Below are 22,091 nucleotides of genomic sequence, written 5' to 3' on the forward strand. Positions count from 1 at the left end.
AATGATTGAATTTATAAAATTATTTAATAGAATGGGAGAAAAGATAAACACACACTCTGATGTTTACCAATATGGGTATGGCCCAAAAAGAAGGCAGTAGGTGAGAAAATTAGGAAAGAAATCCTAAATAAAATAGGGACAAGTAGAGACAAAACTTGAATCTGAGTCTTTTTATTCCAAATCTCATGCTTTGTCTAATATAACTCACTATCTATTTTGCTTAAGCTTTTTTTCTCTGAATATTATAATGTTTAGCTAAGTATTTCTATACAGTTTTTCAAGAAATTACATTATAGGGGCTGGCCCCGGTGACGTAGTGGTTAAGTTCGCACGCTCTGCTTCGGTGGCCCAGGGTTCGCAGGTTCGAATCATGGGCGCGGACATACACACCGCTCATCAAGCCATGCTGTGGCAGCATCCTACATACAAAATAGAGGAAGATTGGCACAGATGTTAGCTCAGAGCCAATCTTCCTCACCAAAAAAAAGAGAGAGAGAGAGAAAAGAAAAGAAATGATGTTATAAAAGAAGTTTTTAAAAAGTCCATCCACACAGGATTTGGGAAATATATTTTAACTCTGCTATTGTTAGTTTTACCATTTTGTGACAACCAAAATGGTAGGACAGATTCAGCATAGGGATCAAACTATCAAACTTGTAAAACATCTTCAATTAGTTTTAGCCCCTGATAATGTCAACTGATATTAAAGAAAAATGCAGATATAATATCCCTTTGATGATCAAATTGCTGTCTTTATTTATATGTTGGAGGTCTGATACAATTATTCTGCAGGCTGTAAATTCCCTAGCCAATAATTACTTGCCACCTGATTGTTAGCTATTATTCATACATTCATACAACAAAAAATTCATAAACTATATCAGAGAGACAGTTGCATGGGAAAAAGAGTACTCATCAAGTAATCATAAGTCATTAATGCCCATTACAACTTTGATTCAGTGAAATGACTAATTACTCTAAAATATAGGTGAAACAGATGCTCAAGAATAAATAATTTAGAAATTGAGTTTTTACTTAATAAAAATGTTTTAACTATGTAACAAGTGTGTTGAAGAGCTGGAATCTAACTTAGAGAAGAATAAAAGAATTTTGTTCTTTCTCATCACCACCTTTGAATAAGCTCTGTCAACTTTTTCTCTTCACTATTACCCACTGAATATTGATTTTGTGCCAGGCACTGTCAGACATTTTATTTTCCATATTTCATTTCATCCTCACAACATAGGATGTAGTGGTTTTCTTTTCTCCATTTTACAAATTAGGAATTACAAGATTCATTGTTACTAATCAACTTCCTGAAGGTTTCCCAACTGTTAGGAGTTGGAGTAGGGATTCATAGCCACATCTGTCTGACATCACAGCATGTGCTCTTACCCAGTACAGTACACCTGTAAAGGACACACAAAGTACTGTGAGATTTCCATCAGAAGCAAGTACTATTGTATACTATACTATTATCACTCTCTTGATTGGCTTCTTTCAGAATCCAGAAATACTGTTACATTGACTCTTTTAATTTAGCAGAATAAATTTACCTTTGTGAGGTAGTGTTCATCTCTAGCCCAAAGTATATCTACTTTTTTTATCGCTGCTAAGATATAGGAGATATATATATATATATATACACACACAAATACTTTCATGATTTTCTACCCTCTGTCTAAAACAATTGGATATTTTTATCCCATCCACTTGAAAGAGCTTGTTTTATAAAAACCCTTGTTCAAATATCTAATTGACAGCCATGCTGAAAACTACTTAATTAATTAATTATTCTCAGTGAATGCCCCATTAATTGAATTGGTATACATATATGCTTCCCACAAAATTTGAGTTTAGGTTTGGTATTTCCCTGACTGTGCCTACATATATCTCTCCCAGAACTACTAAATCATTGTCCACTTTCAAAATCCCCTTTCTCCTTATAGACTTAATATTAAATTAGATCTTGAACCTGATAAGATGGAAGGACAGCCTAAAATGCCCTGTCCCTCATAGAAGACAAAATATTATTTTTAAATATTCTAACTGAGAATAGTAAGGACAGCTGAAAATAGACCCATTTAATCAGATATAACAAAATTCATGGAACAATTAAAGTTACATTTGATAGGTCAAATCATCTGAAGAGAATTTCAGCCATGAAAATGTTAAGGATGTGAAAAATGACAGACAAGGATTCTGACTTTCATTTGACTATTTCTGCTTCCATCTTCATGATTTCATAAAATGTTTTATGAATTAAAACTAAGTCATAGTTATATTGGTTGCTTTTGTTATTTATTTCAGGCATCTTAATTATTTAGAATTTAAATACTTAAACTTCTCAATTACTTAAAATTTCCTAATGTAAATTTTAATTAACTATTCATCACACCTCCAAGTGAGACTTACAGAGAATTAGAAATCAGAGATAACAGCAGAAAGATGTGGCAGGTTAAAATCCTTCAAACAAATCTCTCATACTAGAACTGTGGTTTCTGCGTGGCCAGAGTAACAAATGACTACTTCAAAATGCTTACTATCTTTCACGCTACCATTTATAGGTTTCTCCTCATCCCTCTCACATTACTTGCACCAAAACTGAGCTAGCTGTCATTTTCTATGTTTTTTTGTACCTCTTCATCCTTGCACAAGCTTTTCTTTCAACCTCAGTTGCCCCCTCCCACAATTGCCTACATCTCTCGAATGCAATCTTCCCTGTATTTTTCCATATATAGCAATTCAGATATGATCTTTCTTTTTTCCCATTCTTCTCTCAATTGTAGCTGATTTGTACAAATCTTATAACTCCTTTAAGGTAAAATATATGCCTTATTAACCCTTATATTCCTCTTTGGACTGAGAATAAAGCCTTGAAAATTTTCAATTTAGATATCTATCTTTTATAGAATGAGTGCCTGTAAAAAAAAACTTATTAATTTCATTTGTAGAATATTTTGTACCAGTTATATTTTATCCATTTCCAGACTCTTACAGATGTATTTTTTCAAATATAAGAATAAAAGACATTCTTACTACTTGTGATACCTAATTCTATTATTTTTAATTGGCAAGGATAGTCTTCTTCTCTATTTTGGAAGGAATAAACTGAGTTGCTTGTACAAGGATTCTAATTTCTAAATAAATATGGCTTATATGCATAGGTGTATTGGTTCTACAGTATAATGTGAAGAAGGGATGAATATGAAGATGTAGGGTGTCAATATAGTATTACACAACAAAGAACATTTATTGGACTTGGAGTCAAACCCATTAAATTCTTAGCCCTTGGAATCTCAATTTTATCAGTGATAAAACAGAAATAATAATTTCTCATATATTATATTATTGTGATAATTATATCCTGTGGTATTTTTGAAAGCACCTAGTATTTGCCATTTTAGACATACCAGGGACTCACATAGTTAATTTACCTAATTTCCTCTATGATTATTTTTCATGAAAAACATTGACAAAATAGCACTGTATATCGTCTTTATTGTATTTATTTATTCTCTTCATTGGAGTAATGATAATGAAGTTACATGCTGTGGACTTTTCCAGTTTTCAGTTGCTTTTTACATCTGATTATTTTTTACAACTCTTTTTCTGTTAGTAGCTGGATATATACATGTTCATTGAGTTGGACATAGTTAATGAAAATATGGGACATTACTCCATATATGCAAACTGTTTACTTTTAAAATTTCCTTGGTAGGTATAATCAGTACAATCATACATTTGTACTTGAGATTTGGAAGAAATGAAGTAAATATAATCTAATTTAAAATTCATGTTAGTTTTAATTATCCCATGACCATTGATTTGCCTGTTGAGTCAACTCATTGTCCCCAGTCCTCAAGAAATATTATCTCTATCCTTTATAACTGCATTACCCTTCTCTTTGGTCTGTCCTCTGATTCTATTGCTTCTCTATAATCTATTCTCTACACAAAAGTTGGATGATTTTTTTAAATACAAACCAAGTCAGACTCAAAACCTCATATGGCTTCTCAGCACATTTATTAAAAAAAAATTATTGATGCAGCTGGCTGCAATAATGTGCCACATAACGATGTTTTGGTCAATGATGCACCATGTATACAACAGTGGTCCCATAAGATTAGTACCATATAGCCTAGATGTGTAGTAGGTTTATACCATTTAGGTTTGTGTAAGTACTGTAGGGAAGGAAGAAATTTTCCTCTAACCTTCTGGATTCTTCTGGCTTGTCTAAGAATTAAATTGACATGGGACAGATTAACATGAGAAAAACAAACAAAAGTTTAATAGCAGGTATACATTGGAGAAACCAGGGAAAACTGAGTAACTAGCCAAAATGGCCAAAGCCCTCACCATAAATACCATCCTCAGCTAAAGACAAAAGAAGATGTTGGGGTTGGGGAGAGTCAGGGACTTCAAAGGGAAGGAAGGCAATTCACAGATAGGTGAAAAGGAGGAAACATTTGGAAAACAAGTGTTTGGCCACACAGAAACAGAAGAACACAGAAGGGAGCCCAACAAACTGGCTTTTATAGGTTCCTTCCTGTCTACCACTTAGTTCATGTTATGCTGAGGTGATAGCCTACTTCCTGAGAAGGTTTTTTTATCTGAATTCTTTAGACAGTTGAGGAGGTAACAAGAAAAAACTCCTGAGTCTTTTTTTTTCTTAAAAATAATCAGCCTAAAATAATCCTCATGTTAAAGAGACACATTTTGTGGTGGCAAATTTTGTTCCCCTTCAGTACACTCTATGATGTTCACACAACAATAGAATCGCCTAATGATGCATTTCTCAGAACATATCCCCATTGTTAAGTGAAGCGTGACTATTTTGGCTCTACATGATTAACCCTTGCCTGTATCACCAGACTCATCCTTACTCTTCTACTCCCTGCCTATGTCTCAGTAACATTGCTTTTCTTTCTGGAATTCATTTCCCCCAATCTTCATATAGTTGACTCCTTCTTGTCTTTTAGGTCATAGTATAAACGTTCTCTTCTCAAAGAGTCCTTCATTGACCAGGTACCAGGCACTCTCTATTATGCCACTTTTTAAATTGTGTTCAATTCACTACTAGGTATTTCCTTTCTTTGTTAATTTGTTGGTTTATTTTATGTCTTCTCCTTTAAAAATATAAGTTCTTTGAAAGGAAGATCACTTATGCTTTTTACCTTTATGTCCTCAGCAGAATAGTGCCTAGCACATGGTGGGCATTCAATAAATATTTGTTAAGCGAGTCAACAAAGAAATGCATGCTTCTTGTTAGATGCATTAGCCCATTTTCTTAATTCAAGAATTAATACATCTTGTGTCATTCTGTAGAATGCCATAATCTCATTTTCTTTTTTGTCCCATTTTAGCCTTGACATCCTTTTTATTCCTTAAAACCTCAGAGATGAAAATTTTCTGAATATCTTGGATACACTTTTTCAGCGTGTGTGATAGGCTTTAAGGGTCATGGAAGCACATTATTCACAGTCACATTTGTGCCCGTTACGCTGGCGTTTCCCTCCTGCTCACAGCATCTGTTTCTTTCAGGGACCATTCTCCTCAGCTTTTAGCATTCCCATCACTTCGTCTGTTATTTATTTGGAACACTGGTTTCAATTAGCCATTTGGATATTTTTTAAACCTCGGTACTCATTATACTTTCCATATCGTCCCAGTCAGTTTCTCATTCTGCATGGGTCTGCTTTTGGCTCTTAATATGGAGTCTCTGGTCTGATGTATTACCTTTTCAGCCTTTGCAAATGTGCATTCTGGTGCAGAAGCTCTGTAATAGCTATTTTCGAACTTTTTCGTCTTTGGAATGCTCTAGCAGGGAAAAGGGCCAGGAAATCTACTTCATTTTCTTCCAGATGCCACTGTGTCACATATTTCTTGTCATAGTAGCAAACTACTACCATCATCAACTCCCTATACACATATATACACACATGCACGCACACATGTGCACACAGACACATTACCCAGTAACAGCTAAGTGATTTGTTTAAATTTAAATCAGATCTTCCCTCTCCATTACTTACTTAGAATAAATTAGAAAATAAAATCCAAACTTCTTGCAATGGCATACAAGTCCCTACTTTCCTAATACTTAGCATTCCCTCACTGCTTTCTTGGACATACCGTCTTCTTTCTCCCTTACGTTCTTTGTATTTGACGTTCTCTCTGAGTGGAAAATTATGCCCTCAAGTCTTCCCATGACAGGGTTTTTTTTCACCATTCAGGAGTCAGCATAAGAATCTTCTCAGAGAAGATAAGCCAATGTGAATTAGGCTAGTCTCAACAACCTAGGCATTGCAGGGGAGGAAGAAATTTTCCTCTACCCTTCTACGTTCTTCTGGATGGTTCAAGGAATAAATTGACATGAGACAGGTTAACAGGAGAAAATCAAACAAAGAGTTTAATAGCATGTATTCATGGGAGAGACCCAGAAAAACCGAGTAACTCACCAAGATGGTTGAAGGCACCATTTTAAATACCATCTTCAGCTAAAGACAAAAGAGGCTGTTGGGGTAGTAGTTTGAAACTTCAAAGGGGAGGAAGGCAATTCACATGGAGATGAAAAAGCACATATTTGGTAAACAAATGTTTGCCATGCCATGCAGAGACAATGGGACGTGGAGAGGACTTTGATCTCTAGGCCCTGCCAGGAGTCTCCCCCACCACACCTAGCCCATATTCTTTGTAGATATTTCTGGTGATAGCTTTGTTCCTGTGACAGGCCATTTGTCTAAATTCTTTTAAGCAGTTAAGAGGGAGGTTAAAAAAAAACTTCCTGAGTCTTCTGTTTCTTAAAAATAATCAACCTAAAATAATCAGTATTCCAAAGAGGCATATTTTGGGGGCAAACTCTGTTCTCCTTCAGCATTCACTGCCTCCTGTATTTGTACCTTCACAGTACTAACAATTCTGAAATCACTGTGCTTACTTTCTTGGTATTTCTTTCCTTCCTTTGATCATTTTAGCAACCAGAGGGATGCCTGGAATGTATTAAATTTCTAACGCATTTTGTAGAAGGAAAGAACAAAGAAAAAGAGAGAGGGAAGGAGGGAGGAAGGGAGAGAGTGGGGACAGAAAGAGAGAGAGAGAAGGAGGAAGGAAGGAAGACAGGCAGACAACGTAGTAAAATAAATGTGTTATTTAAATTAAATTCTCTGTTCTCATGGATTCATAGATTTGTAGAGCTGAAATGGACCTTAAACATCTTGTATCCCGGTATTTCCTTTTTGGGATTTCCTGGAAGAATAATAATGGTCTATTATTTTCATAATTTCAAAAAATTTAATTAAAATTTACCCATTAAAGGGCCTCACGTGCTAACTAAAATATCAATTTTCTTTGGTTAGTGCTATAATTAAATTAACCCGGTGTTATGTTGGTTACCTCATGGCAGTTAGAATTGCTGATTAGCAGGTGCCACGATTGATTTTTAAAAATGAGCACACATTTCTTACTATGAAAGTGATTTAGTTTATTTGAAAGATAGAAGTTCTCAAAAAAAATTTCTTAGGGAAATATAATGAAAGTGGCATTTCATGATGAAAAATTTGAGAACCACTAATTCAGTCCAAACTCTTCACATGAGAAGTGAGGAAACCAAGGCAAATTGCCCACAATTTTATTCCTAGTTTCAGCATAGCCAATATTGAACCCAGAACTAATTTCAAAACAGTGTTTTTTCTCATATTGTATATAGCTCATATATGAAGTGGTGTTAAAAAATGATTATAAATAGTTATATTTTGCAAAAAGCAAAAGTATAGATGTAGTCATATTATAAATAAGCTTTAATTACTACAGATCACTTCCCTGGGCCAGCTCCAGAAAATGCACTATATATAATTTATATATACAATTCTTGGAATCACAGAATAATATTTTCTGTATCTCATCCTCTCTTTTCTACACTGCAAACTGCAGTTTATGTTACTGACTGACTCGCATATTATATTTTTATTCCAGTTTGTTTCAAGACACATCATATGAAGTTTTATGTTGACTAAATTTTAGAAGTTATTCACTTGTATAGAAAAGCAGTCTACTCTCTATCAGGAAAGCCAGAACTACACAGATTCAGAGACATTTTATAGCAGAAACCATCTTTCTGAAACGAAAATGCAGTTTTTGAGAACATATTTTGAAATGTAATCACACATAAAGAAACACTAAAGCTGACCATTTTTGCAGATAGAACCTGTAGGTGATGTCTATGGCATGACTGGGGACTCCAAGAAGCCCCGATATCCTCCCAATTCTATGCAGCCTTCTAGCTAGTGACTGAAATTCTACAACATGAGTTTCCTCTTCTAACGAAAAACCTTGGTTGACCTTGTTGTGAAACATATTTCTAATTCAACAAAGAATTCTACCTACCATTTTGAAAAAATTGATGAAGTATGTCCTCATCGGTATGGCATTGGAAAATGGAAAAATGACAACCAGGGAAAACGAATACAGACATATAAAATTTGTGTGTTAAAAAGTCAAATATTTTCTAATTTTCAGTTTTGCTTTAGAGATGATCTCCCCTTTAGAGATGATCTAAATTCTAACCACATTTAGAAATTACTAAAATTTTACTTTTTTTTTTTTTGGTTTTGGTGCAGAAGGTTCACTGTGAGCTAACATCTATTGCCAATCCTCCTCTTTCTTTGCCTGAGGAGATTTGCCTTGAGCTAACATCTGTGCCAATCTTCCTCTATTTTATATGTGAGTCACTGCCACAGCATGGCTGACAAGTGATGTAGGTCCGTGCCCAGGATCTGAACCCACGAACCCGAGCTGCCAAAGCAGTGCATGCTGAATTTAACCACTACGTCACAGGTCTGGACCCCTAAAATTTTACTTTTTAATCTCAAGAATGCATTTTATGTTTTCCATCAGTCGAAAGAACTCGTACTATCACAATACTACTTTCTTTTTAAGAAACACATTTGGTTCTGAGAAGGGATAAAAGAAATAGAAATAAAGAAAATTAGTGATACTATTGCCATTACTTTAATTTTTATTCCTGAAAAAAAAAATGTGGAATTCAAATAGTTAAATTTTACTCTCAAAATGTAATATTGCCTTTAACGAAAATACATATTACTTCATAGAAATATAGGGCACAACAGACTGTGGGACATAGTTATAGAGATATAAAGTGAAATGCCCAAGTCATAACTGAATAGGAAGCAGTATGTCACCAAGAATAAGAACACAAACTATGGAATCTGACAGTCTGAATAAAAGTGCCAGATCTATCAGGTCTTTTATTTTTATGTCCCACTCTTTCACTTTATTAAGATTTTAGCTCAAATGTCACTTTGTGTTTCCCCACCAGCTGTTATATTAATCTGTTCATTCTTTGTCTTTCTCACTTGAATGTAATCTTTCTTAGGAAACACACTGTTTGTACTACTCACCTCTGGATAATTCAGTGCCTGGCATGGAGTGGGCACTCAATAAATTCTTGTTGAATAAATACCTGAATGAATGAACGACCTAAGACCATAAACACTAGGATGAATACACGAATGAATGTCCTCATTCAAGTTATTTCCCCTCGATATATAAATTACAATAGTATCTGCTGCATATGATTGTTATGAAGATTAAATGTAAAATGTTTATCATAGAAGGTGCGTGAAGTAAGTGATTGGTAATTGTTAGAGGCTCAACTTTGGATCAGTGGGGAATGGCTGCTGAGGACTAATTGATCCTTGGGTCTCTGGGGCGAAAGACCTCATAGAAAGCATCTACTTTCCATGAACAATAAAATTTATATGGGACTGAGAAAAAAAGTTCCTCCCATGAAATTTTTGAAGATTGGAGAAGTCTTTGTAGGTAAAACTTAGGAACCAGAAATTTACCGAAGCTATGTTCATTCCAAAAAAAAAAAAAAAAATGATCCAATTTAGCAACATGGTAAGAAAGCCTCAGGGATGATAACGCGAGTCTTGTAACTATTGAGCAACAGATAATTTTCAAAGATAAGTGAAATTAGATTATTAAGAACTGTTTTATGAGAGAAAAACTATAACAGGTGAAGGAGTAAATAGTGGGAACACAGAGACATCATATGTCAAGCTGAATCTAAGTTATTAAAAAAAAAAAGACAGGCTATTGAGGTGTGGTGTGTAATTTTGCTGTATTTGCAAGTGAAACAGGTATGAAATTTAATCCCCAGACTTGGATGGGCAAGAAATGTCACTTTATTCTCTTAAATTCAAATAATTTGAGAGCCTCCATTGAACCTGACAGGAGGAAAATTCCATCCGGGTCATTATGGAGAAGGGTACAAGAAACGTTGGCACCTTCTTCTTCCCTTAAGTTGCACAAGAATCTCTGGACCCTTTGTAGTGCCTGGACAATGAGGAGAAAGGCACCCAGTCATAGTTGTTCAGGGCCACATTTCCCATGAAAGCAGGTGACCTGACATCCCTTGACAAGCCTGAGCGAAGAATCTTAGCCAAAGGTGACAGTCCAGGTTCCCAGACCTTTCCAGTTTCCTGCAACGCAACAGGGAGGGTGTGTATGTCATCGTCATATCCTCTCCTTGGCCTCCAATCCTCCCGTAGTCGTTGCCCCTCTCCTGTCACTGAATGAATCTCCTGGTGAGGCCTAGACTGTCAGGAAATGAAAGCTATGGGGAGGTCTTAGAGAGAGAAAATTTCTCTTTTAGCCCTGCAGAACTATCTTCCCCTGACTCAAGGGAATTTCAAGAAGGACCTGGAAACAAGACATGTATTGGGGAAGGAGGTGATGAGGAAGAAATACAGTGAAAACAAAACATAAATAAATAACTTCCATGTTGATTCAGACACAAGTGTTTACATGCTTGGGGAGGCTAAGTAGAGATGTACTTATTTCACAGGAGTGAGGATTGTGGTTTTTGGATTACACAATTTGGGTCCAAATCCTGCAAAGTGAGTCAGTGTATGCTTTGAAGATGCTCTGAGCTTTAATATCCTCAGCTCATAGGTACTTTTGAGAATGAAATGGATTAATTAGGACTGTGTCTAGAACATGACAAGTGCTCAGAAAATGCTGATTGCTCTTTATAACATGTTTGTTTAAATAGTTCCATTATCTAGTCATTTAAAGTAAACATATTAGAATGCCAAATAAATTTAAAGTGTCTTAATCACTTCTATTCAGAAATTTGGGGAGTTACAAAGACGCTATCCCACAGATGAGAGGAGAAAGTCTTCATCACCCTTATAAGAGTTAAAAGTATACTTCAGAGGACCAGACCCATGGCCTAGTGGTTAATTTCAGCACACTCTGTGTTCGGTTCCTGCAGGTGCAGACCTACATCACTCATTGGTGGCCATGCTGTGGTGGCGACCCATGTAGAAAATAGAGGAAGATTGGCAGAGATGTTGGCTCAGGGAGAATCTTCCTCACCAAAAACAAGTATACTTCAGAAAAATGATTGGATATTCATATTATTACATGTAGTTGTAATATACCAAAATCACCTGGGTAGACATAAAACTTTCAGGTATTTAAAACCACTTTAATGATTTAGAAACTTCTTTTGCTTTAATTAATCTTTTTCATCAGAAAGTTAACCAATTAGATTGTATATGATCTTGATCAAATAGAACACTCTTACTCAAAAAAGGCTTTTCAGAATTCAGACTTTTTTTTATGTACATCATATATTTATATAGTTAGTCCCTCTCTCTCTCTTCTCTCTCCCCCTCATATATATGTGTGTGTGTGTGTGCGTGTGTGTATATATATATATATATATATATATATATATATGTTGACAGAAGGGCATGCCCAGTGTGGCCCCCGCTCCCTAGACCTCCTGCCTGCTGGTGCCACACACAAGAAAAAAAAAAAATATATGTACATGTGGTCTCTCTCTCTCTATATATAGTATTTATAAGTCTCTCTCTCTTCTTTCTCTCATATGTATGAGAATATACATATTCTATCTATATCTATCTATCTAAAGAGTATAAGGGGGAGAGAGAGAGAGAACTGAATTTTCTACTTTCCATTTTGTATTTTCCATCATCTGAAAAAACAAGGATGGGAAAAGATCAATAGGTCAAAAAAACTTACTTGATCATTTGAGAATTATAACTATTCAATATTTGTTGCCATTTCTAGTGCCTGGAAACAATTAAAAGACCAATAAGTTCTTGCTGGAAATATCTTCAATTCAAGTTTCTACTGATTGAAGCATTGTTAAGAAAGCTGGCATCTTTTATATGAGACATCTATAGGAAGAAAATACATAGATCTCGATATGTATTTTCTTCCTCAAGTATAGAACATACGTTTTATAATGAATAAAGGGCTAAAAGAGGATATAAGCTGTTTTTAATACTAAAAAGAGGTAAGATTTAAATATACATGAAGTAAAAGGCCTTAGCACACCTCATTCAATTTGTCTTCTTTTTATTTCTCATTTCATAAAAAAGATACTTGAATGAATTTTGTCTAGATGTTCTTGTGATGTCATCACACCTACTCTCTGTCATTCCATAAGTTTTCACAGGATCGATCAAAGCACACTTACATTAAAAGGATCAATATTTGTTAATAGTTTTTACTTGCTTGTATGCAGAAAATTTTCAGAGTTTGTAAGTCTGAATTACTTTCAAAGTAGGGTTTCCAGATAATATCCAGGATACCCATTTGAATTTGAATTTTAGATAAACAATGGATAATTTTTCATTATAAATGTGTCCCAAGTACTTCACAGGTCATATAGAAAAAAAAAATGTTTATCTGACGTTCAAAGTTCCCTATATTTTTATTTGCTAAATCTAGCAACCTTATTTCAAGGTGTTCATAGTCATATAGTCAAGTCAGCTAAATGTTAGCCCTTCCTTTAGTCCATATAGCTCTAATATCTTATCCACAATTACAGCAATTTCAGTCTTTCTAAAATGACAGTCTTGTCATATCAATCTCCTGCTTAATATCCTTCAGTGACGCCTTATCTTTTCAAGCTAAGTTGAAATTTCTTGGCTCCTCAAGCGTTGGTGCCTACCTACCAAATCTGCTATCGCTCTCTCTTCATTCCTGCCATACCAAATAATTTGCAATTGCATGAGCATGTCTTGCCTTTTCCCTTGCCACACCTTTTTTTAACCTGTTACCTCTGACTAGGATGCTCTTTTATTCCTCATGCACCAGGCAAAATCTCCTCATCGTTTAAGCTAAATTCTAATGTCTCTCTCACCAGAAAAATCTTTCCCGTTTTGGAAGTATAGCTAAGAGCTTTCCAGCTGTATTTTCATTGTTCTCTGTGTATCCTTCATCGAACATATCACATGGCTCTGATTTTTTAAATTCATGACTGTTTACTTGCAAGGCGGGGATGGATATCTATGTATATAGATATATAGATATATGTGTGTGTGTTTGTACTTGATGCATAGTAGTCATTTAATTCATGTTTGTGAAATAAAAAAGAGGAAGGAGAGGGAAGATGGAAAGTAAGAAGTTTTGTAGTCAGATATTTAAAATTCTACTGAAACATAGAAAAAGGAAACATCCTCACTTTTCTTGGTATAGAAAGAATTGGGAATAGAAAGATTCACTAAGCAAATAACATTGGCTTTCTCTGGAATGAATGCAAGATAAGGTTTCTTTTGTTCAATATCTACAAAGATGTAAAAGCACAAGTCCTTTGCTGAATCTCTTTGTTCATATTTCACTCTTATTTTTCCTGTCTTTCCAAGTAACTTCTGCTCTAAATGAGATGAAATTTCTTTGTATTTAAAACACAAATGTGTGTGTCTCTTTCCAAGGGAAGATTTGAGTGAAGGAAGTTCTGATTAACCTTCTGATTTGTATCGCTCAGAGGATCAAACTCTACTCCTAGAGTAGAAAGTGTCAAAGACAATTGCCAGATGGCATAATGTTAAAATAGATGATTTTTGAGATCCTCCTTGGTCAGATCTTCACATCTTATAACTAAATTTTAACATCATCTATTTCCATAAACAAACTAAAAACCAAAACGTATCGGAAGCCAAATATAAAGGTAAATCTCAGCCATCATTGTTACAGTATTCATACCTTTGTTTTATTGATGGTATTAAAAGACAGTCGTTGTACTTATTGTCTTGAAATAAAATGCATTCTTTATAAGAAAGGAACTTGGCAGAGTAATTACATGAAGAAATATAAAGATTTACCTCTCAATATGGAAATATATGTTTTAAATACCCCAACGTATAATTATACGTAATAACCCAATATATAATATAAAATATATTTCCCTTTCCAATTAATTGTAGCCTTTGATAAGTTCTTACCATTTCTGAAGGTTTTGTTTCCTCTAACATGCTACTTTTCTAAGCCGAGATTGGTATTTATTTTTAAGCAAATCACTCTTGCTTCTAATTAATTAGCTGCTATAGAGTATTTTACAGAGTGTATGATGCAGGAAAATAAGACCTTTTTTGGCTTGAGTTTCTTATTAGCCTGCCCTATTTCAGCATATTTATGCAGATACCTGTTGCTCAGCAACCTTGCTACAATCAACACCATAATAGTCTTTCCTCCAGAATGTCAGCCCTTTCCTACCCACCCACACTTCCCTTATACCCCTCCTGTTAATAATGAACTCAGTTCTTCCAATCATGTAACAATCATATGGGATCAGATGTCAACTTATGATAAATGCCTCAACAAGAAGCATTCTGTGATCTTACTGCAAGCTTCACACTTCTCCCCAAAACATGTATTTCTCAAACTGCCCCTATTATATTTTGGAGGAGAAGAAAACTTTGCAATAAACTAATTTAAATTAAATAGTTAAGCAATCACTCCAGTATGTGTGTTTGCTCAACCAGAAAGGGATTTGTCTGATTCTAAGAGAATCATCTTGAGAGGCCAATACCTAATCCTAAAGAGCATCTGTTCAGCAGCATCTCTGTACACGGAGAGAAAAATGTAGTGGTAAAAATAGTTCCTTGGTTCCCTTTAAATCATATCACATGTGTGAAAGCAGCATTATGTATACTTTAGGCACCAAAAAAAGAGGAACACTTAGAATTAGTGAAAAAGGATGAACTCCTCACCCTCCCCAAACTAGAAGGTCATTATAGAATAGAAGGAAATAGAGGATAAACGTTCCTACAGTCATGTAATCAAGGTAAACAGGTCTCGGGGACGTGATGGGCTAGGTCATGATAAAGCCTTCTCTTATTTTTCCTTTCAGTAATGATTGGTATAAAAGATAACCCTACCAGTTCTTTTCCCTTACTTCTGCCTCTTCTCCTTCACGTTACCAAATATTGTCATTATAAAATATTTTTGGGGGGAAAATGGGGCTAGAGAATGGAATAAAAGGGAAATGCTACCCTCATTTGAGAAAACACTAATGAAGGAGTGATTTATGTGTTCTTGGATGTTTCTTCCTCTCTTTCCCTTGCTTCTGTTCTAGTACGTGCAAGATAAATTGCAATTATATTATAATTATGTGTTTTTCTATTGTTTGAACACATCTGGACAGGTTCAGTTTCTTATATTTATGTCTTTGAAAGTACATTTAACACTCGATAAATATTAATTAAACATTAAATAAAATGTTTATATTTTTGAGAAATAAGAGAGTAGTACATTTAGCCACATTCATTCTTCCCTCATACATTTATTAAACATTCAAGGGGAAGTGGGTGCTACACGTGTGTAAGACTTGATCTCTGTTTTAAAAAAATTATTACTACATAACATTTATCGGAGACAGCAAGGCTCTGAAAATGAAGGAATTCCTGAATAACATTTTGGAATAAAAGATATGTAGTATCCCTTTTTCCTATTAACACCTTTAAATCTTCCCTGAAAACTGGCAGCATTCCACAAGCTTTTGTGAGGAGGCAAATTAAACAAGCGCGTATTAGATTACATTTTGTTTGCTTAGGGGAAACCCAGAATGACAAATCCTTCTCCTTCAGCTAAATGATACGAGCTGCTGCAAGAAAGAGGTCTAAAAATACAAGATAGGGTTTTAGAAAGGTGTGGAGGGGAATTCTATCTCTTTCTCTTGTTCTTATGAAATGTGACAAGGATGCCATGACTCTTATTTCAAAACCTAGGTCTTCAAGTTTTACTGTCAGTATTGTGACTTTATAGAAGACCGTTATGCTCAGTTACACAAAAAAGACTTCAGTTTGTATTTTGGGGATATTTATTCCTGTGAGTGGTGTGTGTGTTTGTGGTTGAGCAAGTTAAAATAAAAAATGACACCTAGGACCCACCACTACACATAGTTGAGACTTCCAAAATGTATGAAAAAGAGTGATAAGATGCTGAAGCTTGATTCTGCAACTTCATTTTAATCAACTAGGTGAAGCAAGAAATGGTCCTTTAAGAGAGAATATCTTCAAGACTCTTAGAACTTCCTACTTAAAAAAATTTTTCCCTAGCGTGCTCTTACTTAATTTTTAGTACTAAGAAATGAGATGTCTATTCTCTCACATTTTTGTGACAAAACCGTGATGATATTTAGTATAACATTCATACATTTATAACATATATGTTATATAGCATGTATATTATATAACATATATTTGCCATATATAGTTACTATATATATATAGTTTTCTCATGGTTGACCAACACAGTACTCTCCATATGCTTTCTAAAACTTTTGATATTTTCTCTGTTTTATTTAGATAAAGGTATTTATGGTTGTTTGGCATGTTGAGTTTATCAAAATTTTAAACAATTCAGAATATGGGATTTTATCTTTCATGTAAACAACTTGACATTAGTACATATTTTATTGAATATTTGTTTTATAATCATTTATTTACTCATGGTAAGTAAGGGATTTAGTAGATGTATCATTAAATCTTGCTATCATCACTTTCAGCTTAGATTGCAAATATTTATTCATTCACTTTGCATATTAAATCAGTAAGATTACTTGTACTTGATAAAAACAAATACCCTTGCAAAACTTAATACTGGTTTCCCTATTTAATGCTTAGGAATTTAAATTGAAATATATAACATAAATATATATCAATATGTCAATTAATTCAGAAAGACAACTTATATTTAAATTCTCAGTTCTATTTTTAAATTAGTTTATTGAACTTATGATCATAGAAAAATTTGTTACTTGAATTACTGATTTTTTTTTTTTTACTCCACTAATGATCAGCTTCACATTTTAACATCTCAGACATCTGGATGCAGGTGACAGCATTTTTGCGTTGTCATGTCATAGTTTAATTGGCAGAATCTTTTCTTTCTTAGAGGTGCATCTTATAATCAAGAATATCTTATATTTATTTAATTAGATATTTTAAGATCATAATCTTATGTAGTTTCAACATAAATGAAGCATTTTAATTTCAAATCAAAACTTTATAAGACCAATATAGACCTACTCTTTAAAACTAAATTACAAACTAATTTTTTCAGGGTTTAGTCACTTAAAATTCTCCTAGTCAGAGAGACAATTTTATGTTAGGTAACAATTAATCGAAGATAGATCATTTATATTTATTCTGTACTTTAAGGGCTACTTTCTATTTCACTTTACCCATCTCTTCTCTACGTCGAATATTCATAGTACACACACATCCACCAATTTATACTATTAAATACTAAGCTCTACAGATTTTAGGATACTGGAATTAACAATGTTTAAAATGCAAAATACTAAAGTTATTTTCCCAGCTAAAATGTGTTTCCTGAACATTGTAACATGTAACATGCAACGAAGCACTGGCTTTGTTTTACCTTTCCCATACTCATATTTCAATTAGTTTCCAAGAGTCCTCTCTTCTTGACATGTTCCCATAAGTTTCACGTAAGTAAGATTAAATAAAAGAAATATAACATACAAATTAAAGTACTAAATATGCTAAAATTTATAGACTATCTAAATGATGGTTCAAATAGAATTGTTGCATTAGTTGTATTTAGATTTTATTTTGATGTTATTTTGTATATTTTTTCTTTTGCATGTTTTCATGTTAAATATGTTTATTGTGTTTTTCTTCATTATATATAATAATGCCACAAAATTATTCACTTAGAATTATTTTGTTAAACTTTGTTAATTAAACAAATGTTTCATTTGAAATACTAAAATTAATAGAACAGAATATATATTTTTTATATAAAATAACATGCCAATCATAAATATCTAAAAGCTAGTTCTTTGAATATACAATTATCTTTAACATGTACTTATATAATTGTATACATATTGAGCCATTCACTTATATTTCTAGCAACATATTCTGTTCTTTATTTCTGTGATGAGTTAGACAATAATTACAAAACAACATAGCATAATTTTTTTTCTAAATTCTGTAAGATAAAAAATTTAGTCAAAAAGAAATTCAAATTCAATGATGATATGAGTTTTTATTTGGTAAACTTTCTAAATGACATTTATAAATGGTTTTACATGAATTATGTTTAGTCTCTTGGAGATATATTGTTGAAATAAAAAAGCCTTCAAATGCATAATCTTCATTATAATACACAATAAAATCCAAATTTAATATTGTAAGGATTACTATTAAATAAATTTGCCAATTTACATGTGTAACTTTTGTCATTTTCCATTATCATAATTCCAAAGATCACATATAGTTATGATTTATAGAAGCATGCTTATATATGTAATCATTTCATTTTATTTTTATGTTGGGAAATATTTTGTTAAAGAATATTAATAAAATTATATTTTAGACATGTGTTTATATTGTAAACATCTAATTTTTAAATATATCTTAAGTAATTTAATGACAGGATAATCTAATTATGATAAACTACATCTTGTAAACATGATTTGATTTCAAATGAAGAATGGATTTTTCTGAATGTACATTTTCTTCCTTAACTTGGATTGTATGTCTTGTAACATAAGCATTTAATACTGTGCTATTAAAGATAACGTTTACACAATTGTGTAGCATACTTAAATTTTTTTAAAAGAAAGTAAAACATTGTATTTTAATATTGGATTAGTTATATTATACATTTAATATTGGATTGTTGCTATACATAATCCTAAGGCTTTTTCCAACATTGGCAATTACTTCATAAAACAGTTAGTATGCAAAAATGTTCAGTGTTTTTAAACTGTTAAATGGTGCATTTTGACAATTTAAAAATCTGTGTTTCACACACTGCCAATTTAAAGTGGTACCAAAATCAGTATTCTAAATTGGTCTACATTTTAAATAAAATGGTTATACAATATATGATATAACTGTATTGTGATGAATTATTTTATTGCCTTATAAGGGAAATCAATGTTACTTCTTTGTAGATCTACTATATATATCAAACATATCTAACTAAATTTAGATGCACTTCTATGTCCTGCCGTTATGAGATATAATTACTTTTCACTCTACAGAAATTTGAACATTCTAAGTAAATCCATTTCACACTAACATTGTAAACTTTGCTGTTTTGGGAAGGATGACAAAAATCTTCAAGTAACTCTTCCTTATGCAAAAAAATCTTCAGATTCCACACTTTTTCAAAGTGATGTTTTTGAAAGTTAAAAACAAAATTATCAGTTTTTCCTTCCTTTGGAATTACTCTTCATTCATTATACTATTTGAAATACCACTTTGCCATGATAAATATTATAATCATATTTCATTTGTGCAATTTGTCCTCTTTGTTATTGTTAATATTATTTTAGCATGATTATTAAATTGATCCATTCATTTATTCTTTCCTTTGAGGAATATTTCTTGAGCATCTACTATGTACCAGGCACCAGATGCTTGGGATTCAGCAGTGAATAGAATATAGAAAAAGCTCGGCCTTCATGGAGCTTGCGTCCTAGAATGGGGAGGAAAGAATATGAACATAAAATATAAGTAAAACCTAAGAACTGGTGGTAAAATATCTGGTTGAAATATATATCTGATTAGACTGTGGTTATTAAAGAAATGGATTGTTCAGTGCTTTATTCCAACATTGCACTCTGTTCTGCATTCAGGTTAAGAGAAGAGTACTGAATTTCCACTACCATTAGCCAGAAGTAGAGCTCTATTACTGAAGATTTTAAGATTGGGATTGCTAGCAAATCCTGGGGCAAACACTACCAAAGATCAATTCTAACTCTCAGATTTGGTCAGGAACTGTGTTCACCCTCTGGAGTCTTCAAGAAAATGGGTGTTTGGAATTGGTCTGTAGGTCTTGAAGAGTAGTTACAGAAGCAACGTAGACACGTTCCCAAGAATTACCCCAGAACTATTAACCCAAATATAAGAGATTATTTGAGATTAATTGTAATGACTTCAGTAATAGAATGTAACAAATAGCTATTCAGTTGACTCCATTGTTAGTGGTAGGAACATTGAGATTTGAGGCAGAGTACAAATTCCGTGATTTTTTTATACTTTTCGATTATATGTAGCAACATATGTTTGTAGTTAAATGGTTTCCTTCTTTAATGTAAACCTGAAAGCCTGGAAATTAGGATAAAGTTATGAAAAATTTTAAAGTATTAGTTTTTCATCCTGATTTCATACTTCCTTTCAAAAATGGAAGATATAATTAAATTCCCCAGGAGAATAATATGGATCAGGTGATTGTTTTTATAGTAATGAGTCCATGGGCATCCCAAATGTCTGATTTACCATGAGGTCAATTACTGAATATTAGTAGTGTAAGCATAGTTATTGCTTAATCATGTGATTAAAGAAAACTCTTACCAAAGATTAGCTTAGTAAATGTTGCTGTCTAATTTACATAGGCCACATAAATTTAGTAGAGTCTGGTCTTCACACAGTAACTTAGATAAATATTCAATAGCAACTTTTTTCTGACTGATGCTTTAAAATATATTATAAGTCTTTAAAATAATCTGATAATTGTCATACTTCATCTACCCCTGGGCCCCTCTAAATATAATCATCATTTAATTCTTTTGAATTTCTAAATCTAATTAAAATAAGAGAGGACAACTCAGGCTGAAAGAATTAGTAGCAGACATGTGCTTCTTTGCTTACTTATGAATGAGGGGACCTCAGGCTTAACTTCCTTTTTGAGTTTAAAGCAGAACCCAGACTTACTAGTCTTACTAATCACCTGCCTACAGTATAACAGGAAAAGAAAAAAAGGCAGAACATACTCAAACCACATTAAGGGGTATAACTATTTTCTTCTTGCAGAATGGTTAAAATATTCCTATATATTGTTGTCTGAACAACAATACATAGGACTATCTAATTATACTTTGTGGATAGAAGTTTGAAATGCAGTTTATTGAGAAGGCAAGTGTATAAAAACATATACCACTCATTGGCTTTAAAAAATATTTAGAAGTTTTCTGACCAGGACCTATCATTCCTAATTAGTAGCTGTACCTCCAAAATTCAAAAACTTTTTTCTTGTCAAGCATTTTAGCTGTTAAGATCCTTTTAAATATATCTTCATTCAGTTTCATGCTTCTATTATAAGATTACTTTTTTTCATTATGTAAGAATTATGTACAACCAACGACAATCTTGTAAAGAATTTAAGTAAAAGAAAAAAGAAAGCCCTAATTTGGCACCGTTAAAACATTTTTAAGTTACAATGAAATTTTAATAATGTTAAGAATGTGGAGAGATATATACCACAAAATTCTTGTGAGATATTTGGAAATTCTCAACCATCTTTTTTTTTCACTGAGGAAGAGTCTCCCTGAGCTAACATCTGTTGCCAATCTTCCTGTATTCTTTTGTATGTGGACCACCGCCACATCAGCATGGCCACTGATGAGTGCTGTAAGTCCATGTCCGGGAACCAAACCCAGGCCCCTGAAGTGGAATGCACCAAACTTAACCACTAGGACACCAGGGCTGGCCCCTCAACCATTTTTCTTTTTTTTTTTTTTTGGTGAGAAAGATTTGCCCTGAGCTAATGTCTGTGCCAGTCTTCCTCTATTTTGTATGTGGGTCGTTGCCTCAGCATGGCTGACGAGTGGCGTAGGTCCGTGCCTGGAATCTGAACCTGGGAACCCCGGCTGCTGAAGCAGAGCATGCTGAACTTAACCACCAAACCATGGGGCGGGCCCCCCTCCACCATTTTTTAAAGCTAGTTTTGTATGAATAAAAGTTCCCTGCTAATAGTTAATTTTTAGG

General features: G+C 33.4%; 1 protein-coding gene across 4 annotated transcripts in view; it reads left to right on the forward strand.

Moving 5' to 3' along the window:
* CSMD3 (CUB and Sushi multiple domains 3) overlaps window positions 1-22,091 on the forward strand; it is a 1,195,693-nt gene that overhangs the window by 439,594 nt on the left and 734,008 nt on the right. The gene's annotated exons all lie outside the window — the stretch shown is intronic.

The sequence above is a fragment of the Ceratotherium simum genome, chromosome 23, assembly GCF_057802395.1.
Source record: "Ceratotherium simum simum isolate JZ-2026a chromosome 23, ASM5780239v1, whole genome shotgun sequence".
Classification (NCBI taxonomy): domain Eukaryota; kingdom Metazoa; phylum Chordata; class Mammalia; order Perissodactyla; family Rhinocerotidae; genus Ceratotherium; species Ceratotherium simum.